The following is a 15516-nucleotide window of genomic DNA, read 5'->3' on the forward strand; positions in this document are numbered from 1 at the left end:
TCTGGTGGTTTATAGACATTAATCCCATAACTTTCATCATTGATTGCCCCAGCAAGATTGTAACCACCTACGTTTTCTCGTCTGAAGAGATCTTCACTCTCACTGGTGTGTGTTTGCTGTAGTGTTATCAAATCCACGTTTTTCTCCAGCATGCGACGAGACAGATACTGACTCTTTGGTGGTGATATTGATTCGATATTTAAGTGAGAAATGCGGATATTTTTACCAAATTTCATCGACATATGTTCTGATTGGGCCTGAAAAGGACTGTTAATCGATATAGTACTTGCTATCTACTATCTTTTTCTTTTCTATCCTACTTCAATCCACTGCTGGATATAGGCCTCTTCCATATGCTTCCATCGTTTTCGGTCTTGAGCCACTTGGAACCAGCGTGTTCCAGCCAACAGCTTTATGTCATCGAGCCATCTCTTCTGGGGTCTTCTTATGCCTCTCATGTGTTCCCATGGTCTCCAGAGAACAATCATAGAGGTCCACCTGTTGTTGTCTTGTCATGCTATGTGTCCTACCATTTCCATTTAGTCTTGCTACTCTCTCTAGTACAGGGATGGCGAACCTATGCCACGCGTATCACTAGGTGACACGCCAACACGATTTGGGTGGCACGCCACATGCACATATTAATGTTTTTATGTACGTCCTGTACTATATACTATAAATATCTCATTCATCGGATAGTCAATGTGTTTCAGGTTTAAGAAATACATACTGGAAAACTAAATTCTAGTTCCATTCGCACGTGCATTATGGCAACAATGCAACACTGATAGGTCCGGAAGTTATGTAAGATAAATGCCAGATACTGCCGATAAGCCATTCGCTCACCCATATCAGTGAATTAATGAAGTTTGGCTTGTGTGTGATTGCCAGCATCGCGTTATTATTCTTAGGGAGTAACTGTTTAATTTTTAGAATTTTGTAAAACGAATAGTTGCCAAGAGATTATCCCAACTTCGAGAGTTGAAGAAACTATCGCACTTTATTTCAAAACCTTACATTGCACAAATGAGTCATTTTTTGAGTGGTTGGATATTGAAAGTTTAAAAATGGAGTTGACTGAATTTCACGAAAGCGGTGCTTGGGTGTACAAATTCGTACAACTTGGTAAAGCATTGGTGAAAATCGCGTGTGCTGTTGACGGTGAATACTCTCTCCAGAAGCCGGAGAACTTAATACTTGAACAGTGGAACAGCCTGCCACAAATGATTTCGGCCATGAAGACACTTGCTATAGCGCTAGTTACTTTGTATGGGTCATCATACGCCTGCGGGCAGCTGTTTTCTACAATGAACATCATGAAGTCAATGGTTAGAAACCGTCTTGGTTCCGATCTAAGTGCTTCTTGTGTGTTATTGAAGACAAGTTCTGAACCTAACATAAATGACAAGGCTACTAAGTATGTTTGAAGTATTGGAAAAATACGACCACGAAACATGCGAACAAATATATTATTTTACAATGTATATACGTATAAGTAATAACATGTTATGAAATATAATTTGGAATTAGGGATGGAAGTCGGTGGTGTTGGTGGATGGGTGTGTAACCATTACAATCGAAAATAACAAGTGGCACAGTAGACAGTTGAGAATAATAAACCAGACTTAAAATGGCACACTAGCTGGAAAAGGTTCGCCAACCCTGCTCCAGGATACCTGTTACATTCGTTCTTCTCCTGATGTCCTCTTAACGCATCTTATCCCTAAGGATGATCCCTAGCATCTGTCGCTCCATGGCTCATTGTGTTCGCTGAAGCTTGCGAGCACTTTCCTTCGTCAGATTCATCGTTTCCAGACCGTAAGTAGTAACTAGCAGCACGCACGTATTATAAACCTTAGTCTTCAGGTTAATTGTAACATCCTTCTTGGTTAGGATGAATCTTAGTTTTAGGAATGCTATCCAACTCATACCTACTCTGCGATGAATTTCTGCACGTTGGTTGTCTTTTCCAAGTTTTATCTTGTGTCCAAGATAGATGTACTCATCGACAGTTTCTATATATTGTACGCTTCAGGGCACAACAACACTGCAGGATCATACTTACCTGCTCACCTGTTATTACATACGGGCACAAGCTCAACTGCAGTCGGCAGAAATGTCGTTTACTGGGTTCTTGTGACGAGAGGATTATGGGAAACAATACAATTACGGTAAACTACTGAATGAGGAACACTTTCGCTACGATATGAAATTTTGAGCATAAGTCAGTATATTAGAAATATTAGGGCATTTACAATAATTGCACCTGTTGTGCCAAAATAAGTGCCTCGAGGGCTCACATCTACAATTTTAAAAGAAAACAAAGGAAATACCATTTGCGTGATAACATTGTGCTGAAGTTGTAGATCTGTGAACCAGAGAAAGAACGAATGTGTCCCCTACATGGAAACAGCACCACTATGACTACGACATAAAGTACATGATGGTAGAATTAGGGGTACTCCACAGAAATAGAGCTACTATTAAAAGTTCTCTCCCCTTTTGGGAAACTTATAGACACATAAATGGCAGCAGAACAAATGTCCAAGACGTCTCAGATAAGCTACTCTACAGCCATATTATACATATATACATGGGCGTGAACTCATGTCCACCAAGCAAAAACTGTGTCAACAGATGGACTACCATTACCCATTACATAGTGCCAGGATAAGTATAATACGCATCAATAAGAATGCGAGACAACAAAAAAAAGAAAGAGAGGTAAAATTCAAATAAATGAAGCGACTCTGCCCCCGAACGCCTCTCTGCCAAAGGAAGAATGTCCTTCACCCGGGCGAAAGATGGCTGCGCCTACCCCAGTGCAGGCCGTACGTTGACCCCTACTGTCTCGCCATGCGCCTCGCCGACATCACACACAAAAAAATCGTAAACAAACTACTGCCTGCGACCTCATACCCTACATCTTGTGCTCGCAGAGCTCTCTTCACAAAAGGGCTTTTATACTTCTACAAATAGCGAAGGAAATTTCACAAAAATAAGTGAGGAAAAACATATCTCACCCTACGTATCCGACTTCATTAATAGACCACCGCTGGCATCAATTACATTATATAAAGTATTCAACTATACAACACCGTATGGCCATCACGGCCAATTATGCAACGATTATTCAGTAACTTTGGGGTCAGAGGTTCAAGCCCGTGTTTGGCAGAGTAGCACACAGCCCAAAATAGTGTTAATGTATCGCCTACGTTAATAGATTAATGTTCATCAAAGTAGCATAGATAGAGCCATGCATATAATCCAATACAGTCAGCATGCACATCTACATTACGCAGATATGTCTGCCCTTCCCCAGATAATGAAATGATAATTACTCTAACTGGCCCTAACATACAAGGGAAACGTATCCAACGACCGACACAAAGAAAAATATCTGGTCTATCGCTCTCAAACAGCTCATACCAACTGCGCACACTACATCTTGCCGTGTTATCAACTTACATCATTGCCTGCATTAGACATAGAGAAAAAGAACATCTATCTACCCTTACACTATAAATATATCAAAACAACCTTCATACGCAGCCTGATAGGCTACAATCAAATCCTATGTTAATATTTGCAAGTTTAATCCTTCCATTTCTGCGTAACTCCCCAATCCTACTGCATGCCTAGGAAATTATGGTCCACTTATCTCATTATGAAGACCTCCTCCTCTCCCCATCTGGGTAGGCTATAATGGTTTAGTCCATCATGGCAGTGGTCTCGTCCAGGGTCGATCCTTGGAGTCCGGTTTTCACGTACCGCTGGTCCATGGTGCTGTCTTCTTGAGGGATGCCTCGTTCAAGGTAGCGTCTTCTAGAAGTCACGTTCTGAAGATCTTGCACCTCACGTCCCTTGGAACACGTCTCGGCCTCTTACTACAATGAGATGCCTACTTTAATTACAACAAATCATTCCGAACCTTTATTTAAGGTTAGAGCTAGCATACAGTTCTAACACTCTGCAACATTACAACTCCTTGTCCTCTATTCTCGTATAACCGTATACTCAGTAACTTGTGCACTAAGTCACTATCTGTTTTCAGCCCTCGAACCTATCTAGTCACTTATCGTGTTTTCATGCCCGCCTAATTTGGATTCACAAGTCTACCAGAGAATGAATATAGACCTCCTTAGCCTATTGTCCGCACTTCCTCTGCACCTCGCGAGCTTCGCCCTTACCGCTTCTTATTGAAGTCTATAAGTACAGCGTTCTTTTGCTGCCAATGAATCAGCCACACGTAACCTCGCTGATAAGTATCTAAGTATTGTCACACCTATGAATCTACCACATGTAACTTTATAGATCACTGATCGACTGAATCAAAGCGCACTGCACTAATTACTCACAGTCTTTGTTCTGAACAAAATGTTTCTTGCGTAATCTAGGCAGACACGACACGCACGTGCAGCAATGTGATCGTTGAATGAATGCCCTCCTTCTCATCTCTCAGCTCTTATAGGAGGCACCAAACCAAACGATGCTAGGGAATGCCCCGAGAAACAACTTGAGTCAGTCTGGAATGTGGCCACTAAAGATCTTCCCACGGTGGTTCGGCTTGTTACGTATTTATTGATTTAATTATATGTTAATAGATTTTGACGTACCGTTAGCTTCGTAAAATTCTACTTTATAATTCCCATCCTTTCGCTATCCTGGGAAACCTCCAAATATGAGAATTATGGCTCAATTCCTGTGGTGTGGCGAACCTGTCTGCTCCCGCTAAAAATTTTGTTAGGGTGGCGCTGGGATTTCTCATAACAACATCTTATCTCTCTTTCTCTCTTCCACATATATTCTTTATCACTTGTACACAGCCACACCCTGCCTCGGGAATTACCTTCTGGATTCCCGCGCTCTGTATAGCATCACGCCCTCACAAGCGGCGTCCCATTGCGCAATATTTTTACTGCGTTAAATATCCATTCTCACGATTAAACAGAATGGTACAATATTGGTTTCCTATTTTAAGTTGCTGAGTGTCTGGGATTAGTATTTTCGTTTTACTAATGTTCATTTCCAAGCCAATCTTAGCAAAGGCTGTTTTTAATTCTTGGATCATGCTTTCTAGTTCGTCTAGATTTTCACTTATGAGCACAATGTGATCGGCAAAACGCAGGTGGTTCAAATATAAACTGTTGATTTTTATTCCTTTATAATCCCAATGAAGAGTTTTGAATACATCTTCCAAGGCAAGGGTACACAGCTTTGGAGAGATTGTGTCACCTTGTCAAACTTTTTTGCCAAGTGGGATATTATTGGAGATGAGGTCTTCGTCCACTCTGACTACCATTGTTGCTTGATAATAAATGCTTTCCAGGAGCTTTATACACCTTGAGTCTATCATGGCATTCTGAAGTGGCTTCCTGTTTGACCAAATCTCCACTGAGTTAAAAGCATTTTTATAATGAAGGCCAGATGAATCTTGATGTAGTACTCAGTGTTTTTTCAAGAAGAAGACGAATAGTCTGGATGTGTTCAACAGTTGAGAAACCTTTACGAAATCCCGCTTGCTTGACAGGTTGATAAAAATCCAGTTCTCTTGTGAGGCGGTTGGTTACAATTTTAGTCAGGAGCTTGTAAAGGTGTGATAACAAACTCTAAATTTTCCTTATCACCTTTCTTGAAGAGTAGTCTCACTTCAGTATTATTTTCAATTTTCTGGTATTCTTGCAGAGTTAACACACTTGTTGAGGAGTATTTTCACGGCTTCTAGCAGATCTCTTCCAACTAATTTCAGCATTTCATTCGTTATTTTTTCCTCCCCAGGGTATTTTTTGCTCCTGAGCTGTTTAAGTGCATTTTCAATCTCAGCAGTGATTACTTCCGGTGTTACTTCATGTGTATAATTCTGGGCTAGTTGTTCATCACTGGGTGGTTTATTAATGGTTGATGTATACAGCTTGTACCAGAAATCTCTAATAACTACAGTAATGTTTTGTCTATCTGTGACTACAGAGATGAGTTATTTATAAGGTTCAACCTATTCAATACTAATTACGTGTTGTATAGATGTTAGTCATAACATTTATTGCTCATGAGACCGATTTCGACATTTAAATGTCATCATCAGCCATAAAACCAATCACAAATAAATGAGCAAGGACCGTATAAATAACTCATCTCTGTGATCTCAGTTCAGTACGGAAACAACAATGAAACTTATACATTTGAATATCTGTGACTATTTCTCCATTTTGTTTCTTAAGTTTTGTAATTTTTGGTCTTCCTCTAGACATGTTGTTCTTTAAAATCGTCATGTTTTTATTTTCCTCAATTGTCTGCATGATCATTTTATTATTAAATTTCCTTAAATTTCCTTAGATCGTTTCTTATCTCCTTGCGAATAGTAGAATTATGTCATTGAGGGTCTGAAGAGTGCAATAGTTCAGCTGCTAGGTTTTCAAATTCCAAATATGCTAGTGTGGCTCCAATGACGCCACAAATATCTCGGATAAATAGATTTAGAAGTCCCTACCACTATACCTGACAAATACCCGAAGATCATGCTGGTCCAAGGGTTCTCGGGTTCTATTCCCGGCCGGGTGGCAGGTTTTAAAATTCACAGTTTACGTCCTTTGGCTAGGGGTCTAGCTAGGTGTTCGTGCCTTCTTCCTCACAGACGGGCAGGTCGCCTGAAGTGCGTCAACTCCAAAGACCTGGAAATGGACCCTCAGGAGGCCACACGCCATTGGTGAACATATAATAAAAACAATAATAATTTTCTGTTGCTATTTCTAGCCGGGTGCAGCCCTTGTAAAGCAGACCCTCCGATGAGGGTGGGAGACATCTGCCATGTGTAGGTAACTGCGTGTTATTGTGGTGGAGGATAGTGTTATGTGTGGTGTGTGAGTTGCAAAGATGTTGAGGACAGCACAAATACCCAGTTCTCGAGCCAAGAGAATTAACCATTTAAGGTTAAAATCTCCGATCAGGCCTGGTATCGAACCCGGGACCGTCTGGAGCAAAGGCCAACACGCTAACCATTTATTTCTTTTTGCTAGTGGATTTACGTCGCACCGACACAGATAGGTCTTAATGCGACGATGGGATAGGAAAGGTCTATGAGTTAGAAATAAGCGGCCCTGGCCTTGATTAAGGTACAGCCCCAGCATTTTCCTGGTGTGAAAATGGGAAATCACGGAAAACAATCTTCAGGGATGTCGACAGTGGGATTCGAACCCACTATCTCCCGAATGTAAGCTCACAGCCGCGTGCCTCTAAACGCACGGCCAACTCGCCCGGTGCTAACCATATAGCCATGGGGCCGAGCATATTAATGATGATAAGAACAGTACTCTTATTCTTATGCTTGTTATTAAACCCTTGTTTGGAGTCAATAACCCTTATTGTATTCATCTTAGAGTAATATAATGATTCACTAAGTTTTTCTTCACAGAGGCTCATGTGGAAAATATTATTTTGTTGTTCTCAACTTCGCGTGTTTCTTTTATACAAATTTCTTATTTACAAAAGTTTGTTGGTAACAAAGCTCGTCTTAATTTTTCTTTGAAACCTCATCCACCGTATTATGTTCTTCCTTCGTCGCACGTAGACCTACATTCTATACTTATAAAATATATTTTGAGATAGTTTTATTTTACGGAATATTGAACAATGGGTCCTACCTGTCTCATATTATAGAAAATTATGTTAACTTAATGAAGGTATGATTAGTTGCTTTCTCTCAAGACGTTAGTAATCAACTTTAAGATATTCTGTAACATATCGTTTGGTGAGTTGATACCACTCTCGTCATCGAACTTGGGCGTAATAAGATCGCTCCTGATATTTGATTTGAACTACATCATAATGAACTACGTTTCTAAGGGAACACATGTAAACTAAAACCCTTAACATTATTTTAGACATTGCCGTTGGCGTTCTTAAGTTCATGCCAGAGAGAATCATCCACTCTGATTAATAAGATTCGTGAATTTCAAAACAAACTTGACAGTTTGTGAAGATTTTATTAACATAAATTATTGGGTAACTTTAGCGAACTGTTGATTTTTCTTTCCATTCTTTCGCGGAATGCATCTCTTTCCGTATTGCTAGATTCCTCGGTTGCATTTCCATTTTTCTCTTTATCCTTTCCGGTACACGTGGGATTCTTTCCCCTCCATATCCGAAAATACATTCGTTAGTTTAAAGCACTAATTCATTTTACGTATCTGTACTGCCTGCATCATTGAAAGGATCCTTAACCCTTTCGATCACGATTTATTTCTACTGATCAGAAAAATCTGTGTTTTTTCACATCAGTTAGGTAATGGGAAAAGAACACTATATGAACATTTTGGTGAATTGATTTTACATGGTCTTGGAAATACAGGATATCCTCATTTGGGTACAAAATTAATTAATGGTTGCATTGCATGCAAAGTCTTCCGATAGAAGCAGGATGAATGATCGTATACATCAGTTCTATAATACATAATATTAAAGAGTTCAGCTCCTCATTAAACATGATCTACCCATTTCACAGCGTGAACATTTCTGAAACAGTTCCTTTGGTTGGTCAGGCCAAGAAAAACTTCAGTTTTCGACAGCGCCATTGTCAATTCCATGGGAAGATCTCAAATTTGTAGACACCGGTGTGTCTTCCCTCGATGTGGATGAGCAGGTCGATTATTCCGTCAAAGTGGGTCTCTCGTATACGCCTAGTTTCAACATCCGTACGCTGGCAAACTGAAGAAGGCAGATGCCGGGATGGTGCCTAACTCAAAGCCACGGCCACTTTTTCTCCCCCGTTTAAATTGTAATTATTGATAGACGAGTGTGTAAAAGACTGTTGACCAGAAGTGACTGTAAACAGAGTATTTAAAGTTTATCAGGCTTAATTTTGTAAGAAGCTTTTGAGGCTGGTCTGTAGTAACGTTTGGAGCTCAGTCTCCTAGGATGTAAATTAGTGGAGCAAACATGCTCTTATAATAGTGTACCTGTTCAGAGCAATAATGCTCATACCTTATACATTACCTTGTTGATAATCATCTCTAGTTATTGTACCTGACGTTTGGACTAATAGTCCGCTGTTGTTATTTGAGTTGACGAGCTCATTTGTTATTCTATATAACTGTTACTTGTCCCAAATCTTCTATTTATAATTTTTTAAATAAAAAAGGAAGTAAATTTTCAAAATTTAATGCCTTAAGTTATGCTCTGGTCATTTCATTGAGAACCCATTCATTCCGACACCTTCTTACACCTCTACGTTTCACGATATAACCATAACAAGAGGTAGAAGAGCATGATTCAATGGGCCTTTTTGACGGCTTTGCCTAAAATTTGTAATTAAACACTACAATTTTTATGTTTTCGGATTTTTCTAAATTTTGTGAAAATTTTCGTTCATTTTGTCTCGTTCTAGGCAGATTCTTGCTCCTTGGTATTGAGCCGTATCCTGACCGCCCGTAAGAGATAATCAGACTTAGATTTTCCGTATTTTGCTGAACATTTAACATTTGACGCACATTTATTCGACAACAATGTATAATCCCAATAAGAAGCTTGGTGTAGCAGTAGTCAGTCAAATCGGTTTTTACTGTGCTCTCTTTGCGCGAAGTTAATAACCGACTTGGCTTATCAGTTGTGCGGTTACATATTTTTCAGACTTTATTCGAACAATTTTAGATTTAATTTTGTTCTTTTTTGTAAGCGAACAAATTATTATAAACGATACGTCGGTATTGATTACAGAGTATAGTTACTGAAAAATGAAAACAGGTAAAGTACGAACATCTCAGTAGTTCGTGGTACGCAACTCAGCAACTTAGTCGTTAAACCACGGAGGCAGTCAACAAAACCAATTATAAGTTACATTATTTTTTAATAATCTTACGACAACAAGTAATCCCTCTGTTTCTATAACTTGACAATATATTGCATCACTTCTACCAGCTCCAATTTAATTTGTATTAGTTATTGATGGGGTTTTGCGTTATATTTGATGGGAGCCCGAATTTTTTGTTCAGTAGGCAGGGCTGTATCGCATTCATTTCTCCTCTGGCTGGATGACTGGTTGTATTGCGCAGAAAACACTTCGCTGTCGATAACGGAAGCGTATCCCACTTTGTCAGATTTAGTGTTACTAGTAGAGATGGGGAATCTGATTCATTTAGAAGAAACGATTCATTTGAAACGATTCATCAAAGTGATTCGCTCATTTGATTCGTTCACTTGATTCGTACATTCGATTATCAAGCGGCGGAGAGCCAAAAGCAAAACCATGGACTCAGCTGAACAATTCCATTATGTTTGTTCCGGGGTTATCTGTGGAACGCAGAGAGGTGAAAGAATGTGCGGGCTGAATGGGTCTATCTAAGAAAGTCAAAGTTCCTTTTAAACCGTTGATATAAAGGTTATATTTCTTTTCAGAAAGTCAAATTGTTAACAAACAAAATTCTTCACTTTGTGAAAGAACACGAAATCAGGTACAATGACAATTTTGACACCAGAATAGAAAATCTAAGAATAGATTATTTATAAGTTCTTTGAGCTTCAAGCTCCAAATTTATAATTTTATAACGCCGATAATATAGCGTTTAGTTACATAAGGATAGATATCTCTTAATAAATAACTTTCAAGAGCACTTTTATCCAACCGTTACAATTTACGGCCTTCAAAAGGCACCACTCATTATTACACAAATCTCAGAAAAGAGCTAAGATGCTCTCCAAATTTTACCAAGGAGGCTGGCTCCCAATTTCTTATAGCCTACTCAAGTGAACATTACATAAACCTTACAATTTCTGGCCTCTCTAGGCCCAATTTACAATTTAGTTAACATAGGGGTATATAGTACCCATACTACTGGGCCATCGTGAAAAAGTAGACCAGGTTAAATTACTGGCCCAAGCTCAAAAATGTATGGATTTGCTCCTGGAAAGCAAGTTTTAAAACCTTTCTTGAACTTGAGGCCCGATGATGCAGAGGCTAATCCCACACTACGGATGTGACTAGAAAGAAATATTAATTAATGGTTTACAGGGAGGGAAACAGTTACAAATTCGTATTCACCTCAAGATAAATTGAAAGGGAACTCGAGAGGGTAACGCACCCTCTATCTCAGATTTAAAGTTTAAGTCTTTATGAAATTTTAGATTAGAAGAAGAAGTTTACATCTTAGAAAACAGATGGTTAGATAGTTAAAAATTAGAACCTTCCCCTCGGGGCAGTTTGCGGAGATAGCTACAGAGATAGAAAACTGGTTGGCCATTACCTGGGCTGATGTTCTGCCTGCCGAAGAATGAGGTACCCCGCCTCCTGTCTTAACACACACACTCAGAGATTCGACGATCAATAAGACAAGGTAACTTGGAAAAGCCGCAGCTTATATACCGAGAGGGGGGTTCGACAGGGCTCTGGACTAAATCCGGACACACCCTCTCATTTTTATTGGCTAAACAAGAAGCTACAAGAAGCCTATGATTGGCTGGAAAATAATTACAGAAAATTTGTTATTAGCCAGACTCAAAAGCTGCCGGGATGAGAAGGAAGTGTTGCAAACCTTGAAGTACCAACATAAGTGAAAATTTAGTTGAGAAAACCTATAAACACAAAACTTCTTCGAATCACTCATTCTTCCACCTTGCACCAGAGTGCATGACCTCAGTTTTATGTAGAGACCTCTACGGAGAAATGTTCAAACTTCTTGATGTACACGAAAACAAAGCAAATAAATCCAATCAGTTTAGGAAACTTTAAAATACATATTACTCAGTTATTCTGTATTAACATCTTCTGATCAATGTCCCAACTTTATGCATTAGCAGTTTCACGCTTTGTTCGATAGATAGTGTTCCTTAAGGCGCTTCTTTTAAATGTGCGGGGTTGAGGTCTACCTCCCAGTACAATGTTCTTTATAACTGCTACTGGTTACAAGTTTACAAGTTACAAGAAGTGAAATGTTCAAGTTAATTGCTAGCATTTTAAATAGAGTAATATCCTTTTTGGAGGTTACAGTCGAAAAATGCTACACAACTGTCCGACTAATCCTCTCCAATTTTAAGTATCTACCATTCGAAGCCATACAACAATCGAATTTAAAATATACAGTAGATAGGAACCTTTTTATGGCCATGTTCCACACGTTAATTCACAGTAGTTAAAAGGAACGGGATCCTTGAAGTGAACTTAACCTAACATTTCGCAACGAGCTGGAAGTTGAGTGTATGAAGCTTATGATTTGAAACGACGTGATCATTTCTTACTTAAAAAAAAAAAAAAACTTTTTTCCTGTAAGGTTAAGGTTTGACTTGTGAACCGGATTTCTAGTTCAGGTTAAATAAAATATAACATAGTCGTTCTTTAGAAGTTGCCATTGTTAAAAACTGGTGGATAACCGATTTGGCGATACGAATCACAAGGTACGAGGAACGAAGGAACGAGTAGCGGCGGCCATCTCTCGATTTAGCTTTGGATTCACCCACGGGTCGGTTCATTTCGTTCCCTGAATCATGATTCAGTAGTTCAGGGCAATGATTCGCTCATTATGAATCACTCGTTCAGAATCTCCCCATCTCTAGTTATTAGGTTTGGGAGGGCCGTCTGTGTAAATATAATAGTCATGGTTGAGCGAACAGCTATTGTAAACATAAGTCTTGAAGATACTAGCAAATACAGTAGAGACAATACGCGACACTCTGCGAGATATCGAGGGACAGCGATTAGAGCTCTGTCTAGCGGAGTGACCTGAGAGTTACTGATTCTGTCATAAGAGCATGTGTATTTGTTTATGAAGTTTTTGGGTTATTTATACGTTTGCATTAAGTTGACATAAGTAAATAGTAGCGTGTGTCATTCCTTTATAACTCCTGTCAATATGAGTGGAAAGATATGTGCTGCGTTAGGCTGCAATAACTAAGAAGTGCAGAAGAATTCGCGGTCTTTCTTCGGTTTCCCTCGTGACAAGAAGATGTAAGTAAATACTGCATTTGCATATATATATTCCTCCAGTTACAAATATATTTTTATATAGCAAGCCTACAGCCTAAACTTGTGACCTGCGCGACCCATATTTTAACTAGATTAAAATATAATAAGCTTACTTTATTGTATTAGTGCAGCAGTTAACCGTCAATACCGATATGTTGCTGTAGGTGTGATCTGTGGGTTTTGATTTAATTCAGGAAATTTCATATGCATATGTGTGTGTGGATGGTTGTGTTGCAAGTTAACCCATTTGGAATGCCGTAATGCGTTGTCAAGCACTGAAGAAAATATGGGTGGTTTAAGAAATATGATGATGCAAATTTACTTTACCCTAATGTAATGGCAAGTATTGCTTACAGGGAAATTTTGAATGTTTTTGCGGCTAATTTTATAGATTTTCTTTCTGTTAGTAGGCTTCAAGTTAAAAGAAAAATTGTCCAGCTCTTAAATGTAAATTCATTGAGACATGTGTGTAAGGAATGTGAGGATAATTTTATTGACAAGTGTGCTAATGTGATGTACAAGGCTTTTAAATGAGAAAGAAAAGACAAACCTAGCCGTGAAAGTTCAGGCAGGTATGCTAAAGCTAAAAAAGTAATGCATAAATGAAAGTTCAAACCCTTTCACAGCAGTCCATTTTACATCTTGATTATATGTCTAATTTCAGTCTTTAAATAGTAACCTGTTAAATAATTCTTCATTCATGTACCCAGAATTGCTTTAGCAATTTTGAAGTTAATATTTTAGCAACACTTTCTATTTATACGTAATTCATTTATCCATTTCCGTATATATATTTCCAATGATATTTGAATTTTGCGCGAATTTTCTGGTCACGCCACTAGGAGCGCCACTTTCGAATTGTCTCCCATTTTAACAAATCTAAATACGGAAGTGTCGTGTATTGTCTCTACTCTATTTGATACTGGTGTGACCGGATTCCAGCGAATTAAGGACCAATTAGGAAAGAGAATTCCAGATTTGTGTAATGCAAGTGTGATGCCATACTCGGCTCGATGGGAATATTACCATCAGTTTACTATCCTCTGGCCATTGTGATAAATTTCTACAGGTAATTTCTATTCAAGTGAATTCCAGTGAGTTTCTTTGTCCGTGTTAATTAAATGAACGCGTCGTATATTCACACCCCGTATGTTAGCTTTCGTACAGCAGTCGTATACTGAATGCAAATATACCTCCTTTATCTGTAACCAAAGAATGAAACTTTTAAAAGTAAGTTTGTGGACAGTAATTTGCTTCCTGCAGTGCATAAATGAAGTTTCAGGTACTTTCATGATCTGCGTGGAGAGACGTAACCAAGCTCACCACTTCATAACTTTCCAGGCCTCGTCAGGACTAACCGCATTAGGAGTCCAGCGACGTAAAAACGAGAATAAAATTAAAGGGCTCTGTGGATGTAAATTGGAGCTGTGCTAGCTAAAGGCATTCCGGTCTGCACTTATTCAGGACAGACACGTTTCATATGGAAATACTTTTTAAAAATGAATTAAAACCCGTTGTCTAATTGTACGGGATAACGATGTAATATTTACACTCCTGTGTTGAAATACATATCTGTTACAGCTTATGTGGTATTAGATGCACAGATATACCGAATTATCTTAAAATATTACTCCTGTGTTACCAATAAGGATGGTCTGTAAAAATCAAATCGAAAGCAGAATGGTGTAAAATTTCTCTACGGAAAAAAATCAATGATCATAAAATAAATTACGTATATAAATAAAATCGTGACGACCGTGAGTCTGCACATAGAATATTTTGGCGAAATTTTCTTACAATTATCTTCTTATTCTTTATCTGTTTGCCCTGCAGGGTCGGTTTTCCCCTCGGAATCAGCGAGGGATCCCACCTCTACCACCTCAAGGGCAATGTCCTGGAGCTTCAGACACTGGGTTTGGGGATACAACTGGTGAGGATGACCAGTACCTCGCCCAGGCGGCCTCACCTGGTATAACCACTTCCAGGATGTCTGATGTGGGAATTGAACCCACCTCTACTCAATTGATCTCCAGAGGCTGAGTGGACCCCGTTCCAGCCCTCGTACCACTTTTTAAATTTCGTGGCAGAGCCGGGAATCGAACCCGGGCCTTCTGGAGTGGCAACTAATCACACTAAACACTACAGCACAGAGGTGGACTCTTACAATTTTCCCGTGTGAATATATTTTTAGCTTTGGTGTCTGTTCGTCTGTTTTGTCACAGTTCTTACAACAGGTAAACTACTCGATATATTTCTACCAAACTTTATATATAGAATCCACCTGCCCTTGTGTAAGTTTTTGGGACAATATTATTCCTAAATTCATGAATGGATTGGGGAGTTTACAGGAAGATCGAAACAATTATTTTATTCTCCCACACAACATAGGCGTACAGGGTGTTAGCAAACAACGCGAACCGAGTATATGATTGTTAGAACGTTTGTCATAGTAATTAGTAATTAAAATATATGCATCGATATCTCGCACCGTTCTCAATTTTTAAGGTGCTGAAGTTAGCCAATCAGATCGCTTCTCGGGCGAATAAAATGGTCTTTACGAGGTAGCGATG

This window comes from Anabrus simplex, chromosome 1 (genome assembly GCF_040414725.1).
Source record: "Anabrus simplex isolate iqAnaSimp1 chromosome 1, ASM4041472v1, whole genome shotgun sequence".
Classification (NCBI taxonomy): domain Eukaryota; kingdom Metazoa; phylum Arthropoda; class Insecta; order Orthoptera; family Tettigoniidae; genus Anabrus; species Anabrus simplex.